We start from the raw sequence: 15,305 nt of genomic DNA on the forward strand, positions 1-15,305 counted from the left end.
TTGACTCAACCCAGGAGGCAGAGGTTGAAGTGAGCCGAGATGGTGCCACTGCACTCCAGCCTGGACAATAGAGTGAAACTCCATCTTAAAAAAAATACTAGCTAGGCATGGTAGCACACATGCCTGTGGCCCCAGCTATTCAGGAGGCTGAGGTGGGAAGATTGTTTGAGCCTGGGAGGTGGAGGTTGCAGTGAGTCAAAATCACACCTCCAAACTCCAACCTAAGGGACAGGAAAAAAAAAATTATGGAACTAAATAGTGTTAAGAATGTCCTAAATGTTACTCAATTATACACTTTAAAGTGCTTAATCTTATGTGAATTTTTCCTCAGTATTGAAACTTTTTCAAATTCTTGAAAAAAAGAAATATGTAACATATATAAATATATACATAAACATAAATATGTATAGTATAAAAATTTGTAGCATACATACATAATCTCACTGCCATTTGGGGCTAGCTTACCAATAAGGCAGAAGCAAACACATAAAAAATAAATATACATATATACATACATACACATAAATATGCATGTTTATAAATTTAGAAATACAAAGCATAGGTGACTATGCAAGGAAACATATTTATGAGCATATAAATATATAGGTAACATACATAAATATATTTAATATAGAAATTTACACATATATATGTAGCACTCTGCCACTCTGGCATACTTCACTCATGCAAAGTAGAAGCAAACATATACACCCACATACAAGTGTATCCACATATGTATGTTTTTATATATGGACATACAACTACTTATATTTATTAATATATATGGAAATACATAAAAAAGTAAATCTATACATAAAGGTATTGTTAAGTTGAATTATCTTTGTCGTAAAGCTGCTTCCGTACTTATTTTAAGTTTGGCCTAACAAGTTCTCTATACATAGCTAGTTGTAACCTAACTTAATGTGTAAAAATAACTGTAACTTAACCTAAGACTATAACCTTATAACACGTAACTGAGTCTCAGCCAATGAAAACAGCTGAGCCTTCAGCCAATCAGAGGCTGAAAGCAGCCAAAACATGACTATATAAGGCAAATGCCAACAGCAGCCAATCAGGCTGTTTCTGTGCTCTTCTTTTTCTCTGGCTGTAAATATAACCTGCACATATGGTGTCATGGAGCATTCTGAGCCATTTTTGGTGCAAACTACTGCCTGATTCCTAAATTGTTTCTTTGCTCAAAAAAACTCTGCTAAATTTAATGTAAATAAGGGTTTTTTAAGCAGATTAGTGTGGGAAATGCAATCTGAAGTAGAACTTCCATCAAACCCCAGAAGCACGAAGTGCCCAAGCGCAGCGACCCACCAGGCCCATTGTGCACAGCGATCTCTCACAGCAGAGAGATCCTGGGCAAGTTCTCTTTCAAATTTTGAAGCTCCAAGGATTTGTGTTTTGAGCTATACATTCATTTAAGCAAATTTTTTTATCCAGACTGGGTTTGGAAGTTGATTCTGAAATAATAAATAAAAGCTAAATAAGATCTTTAAACTAAATTTGTTGTAATTTCGTCTTTTGAGAATTCTGGCAAACTGAATGGGATCCACCTCCCAAGATCCCTTGAGGAATATAGGAAAGACACTGCTGGCCCCTCTGTCCTCTTCCTCTTAGTCCAGACTCTGTTCTCTTTGCATTGAACCTTGATCCTTTCGGGTTTCGAATTCCAGAGTTTTGTACTGTGAGAAGGCAAATGACCTTGTGGTGGGTGCCAATGGCCAGTTTGTGCTGTGAGAGGACATACGGCCTTTTAAGGTTTGGGTAGCTGATAAGTCATTGGCAAAAATTGGACTAAGTCCAGCATCAAATTGGATTTGACGGGGAACTGTATTGAATCCAGGTAAGAGGCCGCTCAGTCTGATGATCAGATGGAAACTGGACTGGATTCAGTAGACAGGTAAGTTTCACCTCCCTAAAGATAACCTAGAGGTACAGTGGCCATACTCGGGAAACCATTACAAAGGTAAATAGGTGCATGTCTTCCCAGCTACAACAACTGCAGGGATTGAGAGTACTTGTACCAGGCCACTGAGAAAAGAAGTGTCTACTTTTACAGCAGCCATCTCATGGGTCATCCCTCTGGCCTGGACTGTTTCCCCACTAAAGGAAGCCCCTAGAGGTGTCACTCTTGGGACAACTATCGACTAATCTAATCGCCCGCTCTGGTTTTTTTTTTTCTCTCTCTCTCTCTCTCTCTTTGATCCTACTTCTCCCATGGGAACCTCTCAGTTGACTGAAACCACTCTTTTCAAACCCTTGCTGCCATTTCTTTCTTCTTATTGTCATGAACTTTGCTATGTCCCCAAAGTTTTACTTAGTGAAAATAAGCCTTTGTGACTTAATTTCCATGTTGAGAAGAGGAGGGTGACCAGTAGCCAGGCCAGTCCTAGAATTAAATATGCCACCAAATTCATTAATTTCCTACAGTGTTAAGAGAGAAGCACTATCAGTGCCAGTGACCGTGTAACATGGATTTAAGCTACAAGTCATAGAACTGTGATGAGAAGCCTCGGTGCTGAAAAGCAGAGGGTAGAGGAAAGCATTTCCTCTCCTCTCTCGAATCAGCTTTCCCAGGTATACTTCTTGAAGAATAAGAAGTTGAAGTGTTCAGGACTTTTATACCGGTTCTACTTTGGCTTAGTTTAAATGATTCTTACTTCATTCGCCTAGAAATGGCCAAGAAAACTTAAGGCTCAATAATTAGTTATAAATATAAAATACCCCCAATTTTTAAGATAGAAACAACTTATAAATGTATTTGTCTGTAAAAATTGTGTATTGTTTTACAGAAAGTCTATTTCTTTGAAACAAAGGGAGGGGAGTCTCACATTACATTAGTTTTCTGCTCTGTCACCCAGGCTGGAGTGCAATGGTGGGATCTCAGCTCACGGCAACCTCCGCTTCCTGAGTTCAAGCAATTCTCCTGCCTCAGCCTCCCGAGTAGCTGGGATTACAGGTATGTGCCACCATAACCTGCTAATTTTTGTGTTTTTAGTAGAAACGGGGTTTCACCATGTTGGTCTGGAACTCCTGACCTTGTGATCTGCCCACCACAGCCTCCCAAAGTGCTGGGATTAAAGGCCTGAGCCACCACACCTGACCAAGGAACCTATTTCTTGCCACTTTTCTATGTTAAACTCTGTCCTGGTCAGTTCTAGAGTGTATGCAGAACCAAATGATGTAATTGTATGCGACCTGGCTGTCGTGGAACAAATATGACTCATAAGTATGCAGACTCTAACTGTCCTGTCTGGTTTGGTAAGTATTCCTTAGATAGGTTTTTCTTTGAAAGCCTGGGATTGAGAGGTTGATGAATGAAAATTAATCCTTTCACTTTGTTGTATATAGGTTTGCAATAATTAGATCACAGTGGAGTTTTAAGGTCATGAGGGGGGCTGATGACTTACAAATAATGGGCTCTGATTGGGCAACTACTCATCTGAGCTCCTTCCATTTGATCCAATTAAGCTCGTAAAATTTACGCTAAGCCCATGAGCTCATCTTTAGAAAGTTTTTACTAACAGATTTTCAGCTGTTCCAAATGGGACTTATTAGCGGAATGTGTTTAAAAGGATAATATCAGATGGATGAAAGGTATTTGATCACTTGTTTCCTTAATAAATTATAAAATGATGACTTGGAAAAACAGACTAGAGTCTAACCACAGTGCTATTATTAGGCTTTCTTGTTAAACATAGGTCTAAGCCTAAGTATGTCAATACAACAAATACTGTTTCATTTCTATTAAAAACAAAAACAAAAAAACAAGTCTTTCTAGCATAAGGACGATTTTCATCTGGTTATTTTGAAACACTTTTGTAAGATGAATTTACATCTATAAAGAAAATTTTTATTTGTAAGGAGGAGTATGTCTCTGGGCACTGGAGGAGAGGGAGGACTAATCACTAGGAACTCTTATGATAAAGAAGCCATTGGCTTAAATCAGCAAAACGAGCCGTCCCTTTGTTTAAGGTATTTTTCTGGCCATCTTGTCTTAACTAGAACTGTACCTCCACCCTCCTTTTTGGTTTAGGCAAATGACAATATCTAAACCTGAAGTCTCAGCTCTGTGCCCTCTACCATGTCTTCTCTGGAACCTGATAACTATCTCTTTAAAATGCAAGACTCGTCAGAAAAAGAAGAAAAAAGAGGTATCTGGAAATTGCGCAAATTAAAGCAGCCGCTGATGCCAAAGGCCTGAAGAGCACTTGGATGACAGACACCTGAGGAGCCAGGTGCCCGAAACCTCGTCCATCTGCTTGAGGGGAACCAAAGCCCAGGTGCTGGCTGGACGGCCCCTTCTGGCTGCCTAAGCAGGGGGCGGAGGAAGAAAACCAGGTCAGAGGCAGAGTATTGAACCCTGTCTCCCAGCTAGGTGGAAGATGCCTGTTGCCAAACTAGGGCTCAGCTTACCAGTGAGGAGGGTGAACTGGTGACCCCCTAGAGAGTGGACCTCAAAGCCACACAGCCCCAGACTTCCCTAGGCCAGCGAAGGAGAGAAAGGGTTAACGTTAACAGCACAAGGCCCACTCTAGCCTTAACCTCTGCAATGCAAACCCTTCCCTTGGAAACAGAAACATGACAAGGAATTCTGAGGTCAGGGGACAAGAACCATAAGTTCCCTAGTGGGAGATTGAGGAGGCAGGGTCCCTCCTGCCCTTGGTCTACTGGCTAAGAACCTTCCTCAGCCTGACCTTTCCACATTGCACTTTCAGATCTGTTTGCAATATTCCTCTCTTAGTGCTGAGGAAATCACAGTGTCAGATCCTGAAAGGGTGGTTAAAAGAAACCTCAGCAAGAGAAGCAGAAAATGTTTCCTCTTCCTGAAAAACTGTAGAAAGGCAGGCACCATTCTGGGTGAGAACATGGTCCCTTATGTTTTATTGATTTATTTGTTTATTTTGAGATGGAGTTTCACTCTTATTGCCCAGGCCAGAGTACAGTGTGTTGCAATCTCTGCTCACTGCAACCTCCACCTTTTGGGTTCAAGCGATTCTACTGCCTCAGCCTCCCGAGTAGCTGGGATTACAGGTGCCTGCCACGACGCCTGGCTAATTTTTTGTATTGTTAGTAGAGATAGGGTTTTGCCATGTTGCCATGTTGGTCTCGAACTCCTGACCTCAGGTGGTCCACCCCGCCTTGGCCTCCCACAGTGTTGAGATTACAGGTGTGAGCCACTGTGTCCGGCCTGCAAATGTCTTTAAAGACAGCGCATTTCAGAGGCTGTGGCAGTGCCCTGTGAATGTACCAAAGCCCCCAGTCCTGGGAGCTCTGAGGGGCAGGCCCAGCTCCTTGCCAGGCTAACAGTACTGAAACCCTGCTCTTCAAGACATAACCTGATGACCCTGCAAGTTTCTTAATTGACTGTGGACTGTGAGAGTCTGCATCTCATGTTAATTAAGACAGGAAAAAATAGAACAAAAGAGCAACTCCCAGGTTATAGAGAAAATGGATTTTAATATAATATTCAAGTGTGGCATTGCTAATAACAACAAACACTTCCCCTCCCAAATGGCAAACACCTACACTGGCCTATTACACAAAAATTCAACCACCTTCCCTCTGCCCCGCATATCCCCTCCCCAGTAATCCCTCTCTCATGCAGCCTCATGAACCTGGGCAGTGATGAATGGCACTTTCAGGGGCATGAGACTCCATGTGAGTGGGACTCAGCTGGGACCCCTCTCTGTGTGGAAGCTGGAAGAAGCTGCCCTAATACCAGCTGAAAGTGTCAGTGACATCCCTGCTGCTGAGGTACAGCCTGCCTCTGAGCTGGTCTCAGGGTGAGCTGCTGCTTGTAGTGGGCTCTGCCTTGAGGGCCTGATGGCTGGTCAGAAGGTCAGGCACACATGCGTGCCTTCCCAAGAGCTCAGGCCACCTCCCTACCACAGTCCCTGCACTGTGTGCTCCAGGCATGTGCTGAGTGACTGGTCAATCACCAGTGCCCCACTGATCCCAGTCCCCAGAGAGATCATTTAGCATCACTTCATTTCACAGAGGGGGGAAACTGAGGCCCAGAGAAGTAAGGTGACTCTCCCCAGTCATAGGGTTGGTCAGCAGTAGGATGGAGTCTAGTCCCTTGCTGTCTGACTCCCTGAGCCTACCCATAGCCCAAGGGAGCCAACCTCTGGCCACCTTGGTCCAGGCCCCCTATCGTGGGTGATATCTGTCTTCTCAGCCTTTGTGCTCATAGCCAGCTGGGATGGAGCTTCCAACTGGCATGACAGGTTGTAGCTACAGACAGAAGAGTGGCTGTGAGGCAACCAGCAGTCTCACCAGGATGCCCTCCCAGGGCCTGTCCAGAGTGGGATCTGGGTTCCAGGCATTGCCAGACCACAGGGTCTGATGCTGACCAAGAGGCCATGGCCACAGACTTTCTGGAGCTGGCCCCCAGGGAGAGTTCAATCCTACTGTCCCAATTCCTGCCCTGGCCTTACCTCTCAGTCTTGCTGAGCTGCTTCATGGTCCCAAACCAGGACCCAAAGTGCTGCTTGGACTTGAGGTTGTAATTATTTGCAACCAACCGGAGCAGCAGACCTCCTTGGTTACTTTGAATTCCTGGGGCCAGAGGGAAAAACAGGGTGGTGTCAGGGCCTGGCCAGGGATGCTGGAGGGGCCTGTCAGGGTATTAGATGGAGTGACCAGTCTTTGTTCAAAGGGAACCCCTTCCTCCTCTTCAGTCCTGTCTAGACCTCACCTGTTCTCAGAGCTGCTTCAAACAGCCACTCCTCCAGAAAGGTGTCTGTGGTTTCAACCTGGTACTCCCACCTGCCCGTCTTCCTAGAGCCCCTATTCCTTCTCTCTGTATCCCCATAAATCTAAGATGAGGGGGATGGATCTGCCCACTGCTGCTCACCTTATGACGCTTGTGAGGTTGATCAGTTTCCCCTGGAAGGCCGACAGCCAAAGTCCATCAGAAAGGGTCCTCTGGCCCAGAGCCAGCCCCTGACCACCCCTGTCATGCTGCATGCAGGGTGCAAGACCCAGGTCAGGTCTGGGTGACAAGAGGGGGACAAAGGGGCTGAGGCTCAGGGACCTTCTAGCTTAACCTCTCTGAAGATAGCTGGGGAAACTGAGATCCCAGGCAGGAAGGTGTGGCTCTGTGAGATTATTCTCATTAACCTGGAACATTTTTGCAAGCTGTTAGGTATAGGAAGTCTGTCACAGGTAAGAGAAATGCTTTTCTAGAGCATGAGAGACAGCAGGGCTGTGACAATATTGAAGCACCACTGTGCAGGTTCACCAGCTGCCATAACTGAGAGCCACTGCAGATGCATGGCCCTCCCCTGCAACCTCTGGACCTCCGCATGGTCTGGTCCTAAAGGGTTGTGCCTCAAGACAGGGAACAGGGCTCTCAGGACCCCCTGCCCCACTCCAAGTTCTGCCTCTGCTTCGTTTGCTGACATTCAGATTGTCACCAAATATAAGGATGTTAGCAGGAAGACTCATTCAATACAAGTGGGTTTAGACACAGAAAGAACAAAAGGGGTTGAAAAGCCCCTTTTGTTTTTATTTTTTTATTTTGGAAAAATACTTTTATTGTGAAAATTCACATACATATAGTAAAACATTCAATCAATGCAAAAGATAGACAATGATCAAATGAGTTCCCCTTCCACTCTAGATCCCCACCCCAGATCCAGACCTCCTGAGCCCACTTCCCCGTCTCATCACAGATCCAGACCTCCTGAACCTGTTTCCCCAGTCTCATCACAGATTTAGACCTCCTGAACCCACTTCCCCAGTCTCATCACCAATGATTTCTCGGACATCTGCGTTAGTTTTCTATTGCTGCTACAACAAATGGCTACAGACTCAGTGGCTTCCATTTACTATCTTATAGTCGTGGTGGCCAGAAGTCCTAAGAGGATCTCACTGGACTAAAAGTGCTGCTGGGGCTGTGTTCCTTCTAGAGCTTCAAGGGAAGAATTGGGTCCCTGCCTTTCCCAGCTTCTGGAAGGTTTGTGGCCTCCTTCCATCCTCAAAGCCAGCAACAGTAGGTGGAGACCTCATCCATCACGCATCACTTTCCCTTCTGCCTCCTTCAATTTTTTTTTTTATATTTATGGAAACGAGTGCAGGATTCTTACACAGTCAAAAAGCTCCTTATAGAGAAGCTTGGAACTTTCAATACAGCTTGCATTTTTGCCGTTTAAATTTTCCATTTAATTTAAATGTATTCTCCCATTTGACCTTCATACTCTCTAGAGAAATATTTCTGTTTCAGCTTGTATTGACAAGCTGCTTGCACACAGCCCCCCAGCACCCAACCACCCAGCAGAGATCCTCATTCCCATGAAACAGTTAAAGCAACTGAGGCCCAGGGAGGCTAAGAGTCCTGCTGGGGTCATTCAGCTTCCAAAATAAGGAGCCAGTTCCAGATCCGGGTTTGTGCAGCTCCAAGCTCCTGCATCTTTCTACCATGGTAGACTTAGACTATGGCAATCTAGCAAGTGTGGCCACACAATGGCCTAGTTGGATTTAGATGGCGTTCTCTATAAATCCATTCTCCTCTCCCATGTAAGCAAGGCAAAGTACTCCAGGCCATGGGGAGTCCCTGAAGACTCAATGAACTACAGTGGCAACATCAGGAGGTTGCAGGTTGACCAGAACTCACCAACACAGCAGGAGAGCAGCGTGGAATCTGCAACCCAGCCAAGACCCTGTGCCTTGGATTGGGGGAGAAAATATGTGGCCATTTCTCTCTCTCTCTCTCTCTGCTGGCTAGGGGGGATTCTGGCTTTTCCTGCCAGAGCCACCCCTTTCCCTCTTCCTGGAGGGATGGTGGCTCTTTAAGGAAGGGAAAAGAGAAGTGCACAGTGTAATAGGGCAGGGAGAAAAGGAAACAGAGGAGAGGAGGGGACTTTCCCATGAGAAGGCAGAAGAAGAAAAGGCAGTTATGGTGTGTGATGGACATGGGTGCAGTGGTGTACAAAGTGGGGTCAGCACTAGAGGAGAGACAGAGAGAGAGACAGAGAGTACTGATCCTTATGATTAGCATGGGATCTGCCTGCAAATGCTGTTTAGGACCATCTCCTCTTCCTGTGCTGCTGTTTTTGAGAGTGATGCTCCTGAGCCCCATGACTCAGTCAAACTTGATGTCCTCTTGAGGCAGATTCAGTGCTGGGAGTCCGTCATGACCTGCCTGGAACTTTCTACATTGAGAACAGGGCAGATCTTGACTCCAATACAGGGGCTGAGTGTAAACAGGCAACAGCTGGGTTTCTGAGTCAGAAAGACTTGGTTAATTGCTAATTGCTTGGGTGAGTAATTTAATTTTGTTGAGTCAGATTCCTCAGCTATAAAATGCAGATGACAATACTTATTCCTCTGGGTTGTGAGGAGAATGGAAATGCTAAACACGATGTCCACTTCACAGAAAGATACCAATTTGATGGCTTGTTTTCCTTTTTACCTTCAGATGTGACTATCCCTGCCACCAAACACCCTTGACTCTCAAGTGGATGGGGTCCCATTTGCACAGGAGGGACCTTACGGCCTACATTGAGTCTATGATTACCACTTAGTGAGCACTGTATCCCCTCAGGGGCCTCTGCATCATCTTTCCTCCCCACCATTGCATCTGCACATGTTCCCCTCCTTGGGTTGGGCCTCTGATCAGTGACAACCTTGGTATGGTTGTGATGGTTAGTCTTTCCATCAAATGAGCTAGGTTATATCATCAGTTATTCAATAAAACACTAATGTAGGTGTCACCCGGAAAGTATTTTGCGACCTTGTTATGCACTTGTTACAAATGCACATGATGCATTTACTACAGCATAGCATTTGGCCTGTGTGCCAGCCTGGAGTGTGCCCGACAGATCATAGCCATGTTAGTCCCACAGTCACAGGGGCCAATCGATTAAAAATAAAATCCTAATCCCCACAACTAACTTGACAGACCCCCTCTCGACCAATGAAACCTCAAATAAATCTTACAATTGAGTTCCTGGCCATGACAGAAAGGAGGTAAGACACACCTCCCTGTACCTCACTCCTTCTCACGGTTTAGACTCAACAACTGAACAGCGTTAATGTTAAAAAGAACACTCTTTTTGGCAATGAGATCCCAAATTATAAACAGGACCTAGGGCCATGCCAGGCAAGGGTTAAATTATGCACCCTACACTTAAAGAATAAGCTAAGTTCTAACTACCACATGGTTTTTATTTTTTCTCTAGCAGCCAAGCAGGCACTGGCCTTGAGAGAAGCAAGATTAAAATAACTACAACTCACCCAGTTCACAGACGCTGAGTAACTGCCCTCCTGCTCCACCAACCTTACTGACAGCTTTCACTGGACAAGGGACTGATTGCAGTAACTTTCTCCTCATAAGAGACCATCCTCCATGGACTGGTTCTGGCCAGTTTTACAGAGGCTGTGTGCCTTTACAGAGGCTGAGTAATTTCATGTCTCTGCTTCACTTTTTGATGTGTAGGACACAATTATAATACATTTAAATGTCAAGTCTCCCCTGAAAAAATGAACATGCTTGTTTATTTAATATGCATATGTTAGGACCTCTTTTATGAGTATTCTCATAAAATGATATAGCTCCTCTGATATCCTGTTGAATATGTATATGTGGCCAACCCATTGGCTCAAATTCCTGTCCTCTCCTTCTCCATGGAAGTACGTGCTTCTGGCTTTGCCTGGAGGCCACACTTCCCAGCCTGTCATAATGGCCACCTTGCAGAAGAAATAAAGCTCTCTTTTCTAAATTTATAAATTGTGTGACTTTTCAGTTGATGGTCTCTTTCCACACACATGCAATTTATACAGAAAAAATCTGGAGACTATAGTGGCAATGGACATTAAGTATGTGACACCATGGTGGAAGTAACATAAAGTTGGATTAGGCCAAATTTATTAATGTGGGCCCACTAAACAGAGATCCTGGATTTGGGGTTGTAGGTCAAAGCTTTAGAAAAGGCTCCAAGGGTTGGTTTGATCAGTTACTTGCTTGGTACCTTGCTTGGTTGTTTGGTTGAATTGTTGCTTGGTGCCTTGCTTGGTTGTTTGGTTGAATTGTTGCTTGGTGCCTTGCTTGGTTGTTTGGTTGAATTGTTGCTTGATGCCTTGCTTGGTTGTATGGTTGAATTGTTGCTTGGTGCCTTGCTTGGTTGTTTGGTTGAATTGTTGCTTGGTGCCTTGCTTGGTTGTTTGGTTGAATTGTTGCTTGGTGCCTTGCTTGGTTGTTTGGTTGAATTGTTGCTTGGTGCCTTGCTTGGTTGTTTGTTGGTTGGTTGGTTTCTTGCTTGCTTGCTTGTTTGTTTGCTTGGTTGGTTGGCTGAAACAGAATCAGAGTTTACCTAATGTACATAAAGTTGAAATGCCACAACTTCCTTGGTTTATGTGTGGAGGAAACTATGCAAAAATTTAAGGATATTGGATTTATTATGTCAAACCTGCTCACTCACACTGGAGAATCTAGAGAACATACTTCTCACAATAATCATGAGAAAGAATATTGTGGGAGGAGCCCAGTATCCTGGAAGAGCTTTGAGCTTGTGCTCTCAGTAGGCAAAATGTTACAGCAGGAACTGCTGCCACTGGACTGTGATCTTTGAATAAAATAAGGATAATCGAACCCTGGGGTGGCAGGGAACATGGGCTGTCCTTAATCACCAAAGATGAGGTGGGTGTGGTCACCACAGTGGAAAGCAGTGTCAGAGCAGCAGTCAGAATAGTTCGATTCACAGAAACCCATGGCATTGTGTAGTCCACGGTATCCACAGGGGAGAGCTAATGGGCTGTATCAGTGTCTTACTTGTTCTTTAAAATCTGAAGAATTCTAGGTCAACTGAATAGCAGACTAACTCAAATTAATGAATCAGATCTGCAACCCTCAATCAATTCCCAGACTTGAGCCAGTTCACAGGCCCACAACCCCTGAAGGGAAGTATGCTGCTACATTGCCAAAAATTTACATTGTTAGTCTTCCTCCCAGTCTTCCCCAAAGGGACATATACAGCCTTCTACAAGGATGACTGTGACTTGGGGAAAAGAAAATTCTCAGATATTTGGGGAATTACTGGACACTGGCTCTGATTTGACACAAATTCCCAGAGACCAAAAACATCACTGTGGTCCACCAGAGTAGGGGCTTATGGAGGTCAGCTGGTGGATGGAGTGTTAGCGCATGTCTGTATCACAGTGTGTCCAATGTGTCCCTGAACCCACCCTGTGGTTAAAATAGACACATACTCAGCAACTTTCAGCATCCCTACGCTGGTTGTCTCAACTATGGACTGAAGACAAGTATGACAGGAAAGGCCAATTATAAGCCACTAAAACTGGTTCGACCTAGTAAAATAGAAAACCAGAAGCAAGAGTGCGTTCAGTGCTATGTAAATGCTCTCCAAAGGGCGGCCATAGTAGAGAAGAATTTCAGTAATCAAATGGATAGGATGACCTGTTCTGTGAACACCGCTCAACCTCTTTCCCCAGCCATCCCTATCATTACTCAGTGGGCTCATAAATACAGTGGCCATGGTGGCAGGGGCGGAGGTGATGCCTGGGCTCTGCAACATGGACTTCCACTCACCAAGGCAAGCTGGCTGTGGCTCTGAACCACCTCCATCACAGAAGGAGCAGTGTCTTGTTCTAACTGAAACAGATACTATGAATGAAAATTTCCCCTCCCACCCTCAATGCTGCCATCACCACTGATAAATTTTACTTCATAAAAATTACACTACTGTCTAGACTTACCAAATGCCTTATCCACCGTCATGGTCTTCCGTACTCATTGGTTCTCATCATCGCTATTACCCCTAGTAACATACTAGTAAAATTTTCATTTCCTGTAAAAATTTCATTTCCTCAATCTTATGCTCTGCTTGTCTAGAAGTCTTGGTTCCAAAAGGAGGAGTACATCCACCAGAATATAAAGAAATGATTCTACTAAACTGGAAGTTAAGATAGTCCCTGTTCACTTTGAGCTCCTCATGCCTCTGAATAAACAGGCAAAGAAGGGAGCTACCATGCTGGCAGGGGTGGTTGATTCTAACTACCAAGGGGAAATCGCTTCTACTGCACAGTAGAAGTAAGAAATAATACTGCTGGAATACAGGGAGTCTCCTAGGGTGTCTTCAGTGCTACATATGACCATGCCCTGGGTGATGAAAAATGAGAACACATGGACACAGGGAGGGGAGTACTAAACACTGGGGTCTATTGGGGGGAAAAGGGGAGGGCCAGTGGGAGAGGGAGGTGGGGAGGGATAACCTGGGAAGAAATGCCAAATGTGGGTGAAGGGGAGAAAGAAAGCAAAACACACTGCCATGTGTGTACCTACGCAACTGTCTTGCATGCTCTGCTCATGTACCCCAAAACCTAAAATGCAATAAAAAAAAAAAAATTCACGGAAAACTACAACAACCCAATTCAGGCACAGCTACCAATGGCTCAATTCCTTCAGGAAGGAAGGTTTAGGTCACCACTCCATATAAAGAACCAAGACCAACTGAATTGCTTGCTGAAACCTAAGGGAATACAGAACAGGGAGTGGAAGAAGGTATAATTACCAACTAGGAACATGTGACCAGATATAAAATTAAGGACAGTAATTGTTGTGATTTTGACAAGGGAGACAAGGCAATTCAATAGAGAGTGAATAGTCTTTTCAAAAATTTCCTGGGACAGATGGATGTCCACATGTATAGACTGAAGTGAGTCCCCTCTCTCACACCATTTATAAAAATTAACCCAAATAGAGCAAAGACTTATATATAAGAGCCAAAAGTTTAGTACACATAGAAGAAGATATGGGACTAAGGTTTTATGACCTTGGATTAGGCAATTATTTTATAGATATGATACCAAAACCACGTATAAGAGAGAATATAGATAAACTGTACTTTATAAAAATTGCAAACATTTGTGTATCAAAGTAGAATCTCAAGAAAATGAAAAAAATTACTATGTGAAATAAACTGCAAATCCTATATCTAAGAAGAGACTTATATAAGAATATGTTTGAACATTTACAAATCAATAGTTAAAAAGGCAACAATACCATTTTAAAATGGGGAGATAATCTGAATAGACATTTCTCCAAAGAAGATATACAAGCAGCCAATAAACACAGAAAAATATGCTCGATCTTATAACTCATTTAAAAAATGCAAATCAAAACCAATGAGAAAGCACTCCACATCCGTCAGGAAGGCAATAACTAGAGTGACAGATAACAATAAGTATTGGTGAGACTGTGTAGAAACTGGACCCCTCGACAATGCTGGCAGGAATATAAAATGATGCTGTCCTTTGAAAAGCAGTCTGGCACCTCATCAAAAACTGAAACACGGAGTTACCATATAATATAGCAACTGCATTCCTAGATCTGTAATCAGGAGCAATGAAATTATGTGAAAAGCTTGTATGTGAGTGCTCAGAGCAGCATTATTTAGAATAGCCAAAAGGTAGAAATAACCTAAATCCCATAAATTGCACAAGAGATAGATAAAATGTGGTGTAGGTAAGTAACAGAAAAGAAGTCAAACATAAAGAGTAATGAGCTACTGACACATACCACGAACATGAATGAACCTCGCAAACTTTGATAGAAGTCAATCACATAAGACCCAGTGTTGTGTGACTTCATTTATATGAATGGTCTAGAATAGGCAAATCTGTAGACTGAAGGTGATTTCAAATTTCCTAGGGCAGAGCAGATCAGGGAAATGGGCCGTGGCTACTGATGGGTGCATGGTTTCTTCTGGGGTGATGAATGTTCTAAAATGATGGTGACAGCTACACAACTCTGTGAATATGCAAAAGACCCCTTGAATTGTACACTTCAAACAGATGGGCTGGATAGTATATAAATTATATCTTAATAAAACCTTATAAAAATAAAGAGAAGCTCTAGTTCACAGCTCCCTTGTGTTAGGTATAGTTCTATCACCAGCTTTTGCCAAAAGGAGACAAAGGACTAATATGAGCCACTTCCAGAGTTGGCCCACAAAAGTCTCCAATGCCTTTCTCACACTCTCCCCTTCTGCTGATAGATGCAGGTGGGAGGAGGTCTCAGGGATGACAGAAGCACCTGATGGAAGGACTCTAGATTCCCGCATGGCCACGTAGAGGGGAGCAGCCTCCTACCCTGAAACCCCAGCCAGCAATGTCCAGTGGGCCCAAAATATAATATGAAGTCAATGAAATCTGGGGGAGTCATCTGGTACTTCAGCACAATACAAATAATGCATCTACTTAAAAACTTGGTTGGGTGCTCAGGGCATCACCATAACGAAGAATTTACATCAACTAATGGGCAAAACAGCCAG

General features: G+C 43.8%; 1 pseudogene; it reads right to left on the reverse strand.

Moving 5' to 3' along the window:
- LOC128929524 (tripartite motif-containing protein 75-like) overlaps nt 1–15,095 on the reverse strand; it is a 40,147-nt pseudogene extending 25,052 nt beyond the window's left edge.
- Between the last annotated feature and the right edge of the window lie 210 nt (nt 15,096–15,305).

This window comes from Callithrix jacchus, chromosome 14, assembly GCF_049354715.1.
Source record: "Callithrix jacchus isolate 240 chromosome 14, calJac240_pri, whole genome shotgun sequence".
NCBI lineage: Eukaryota > Metazoa > Chordata > Mammalia > Primates > Cebidae > Callithrix > Callithrix jacchus.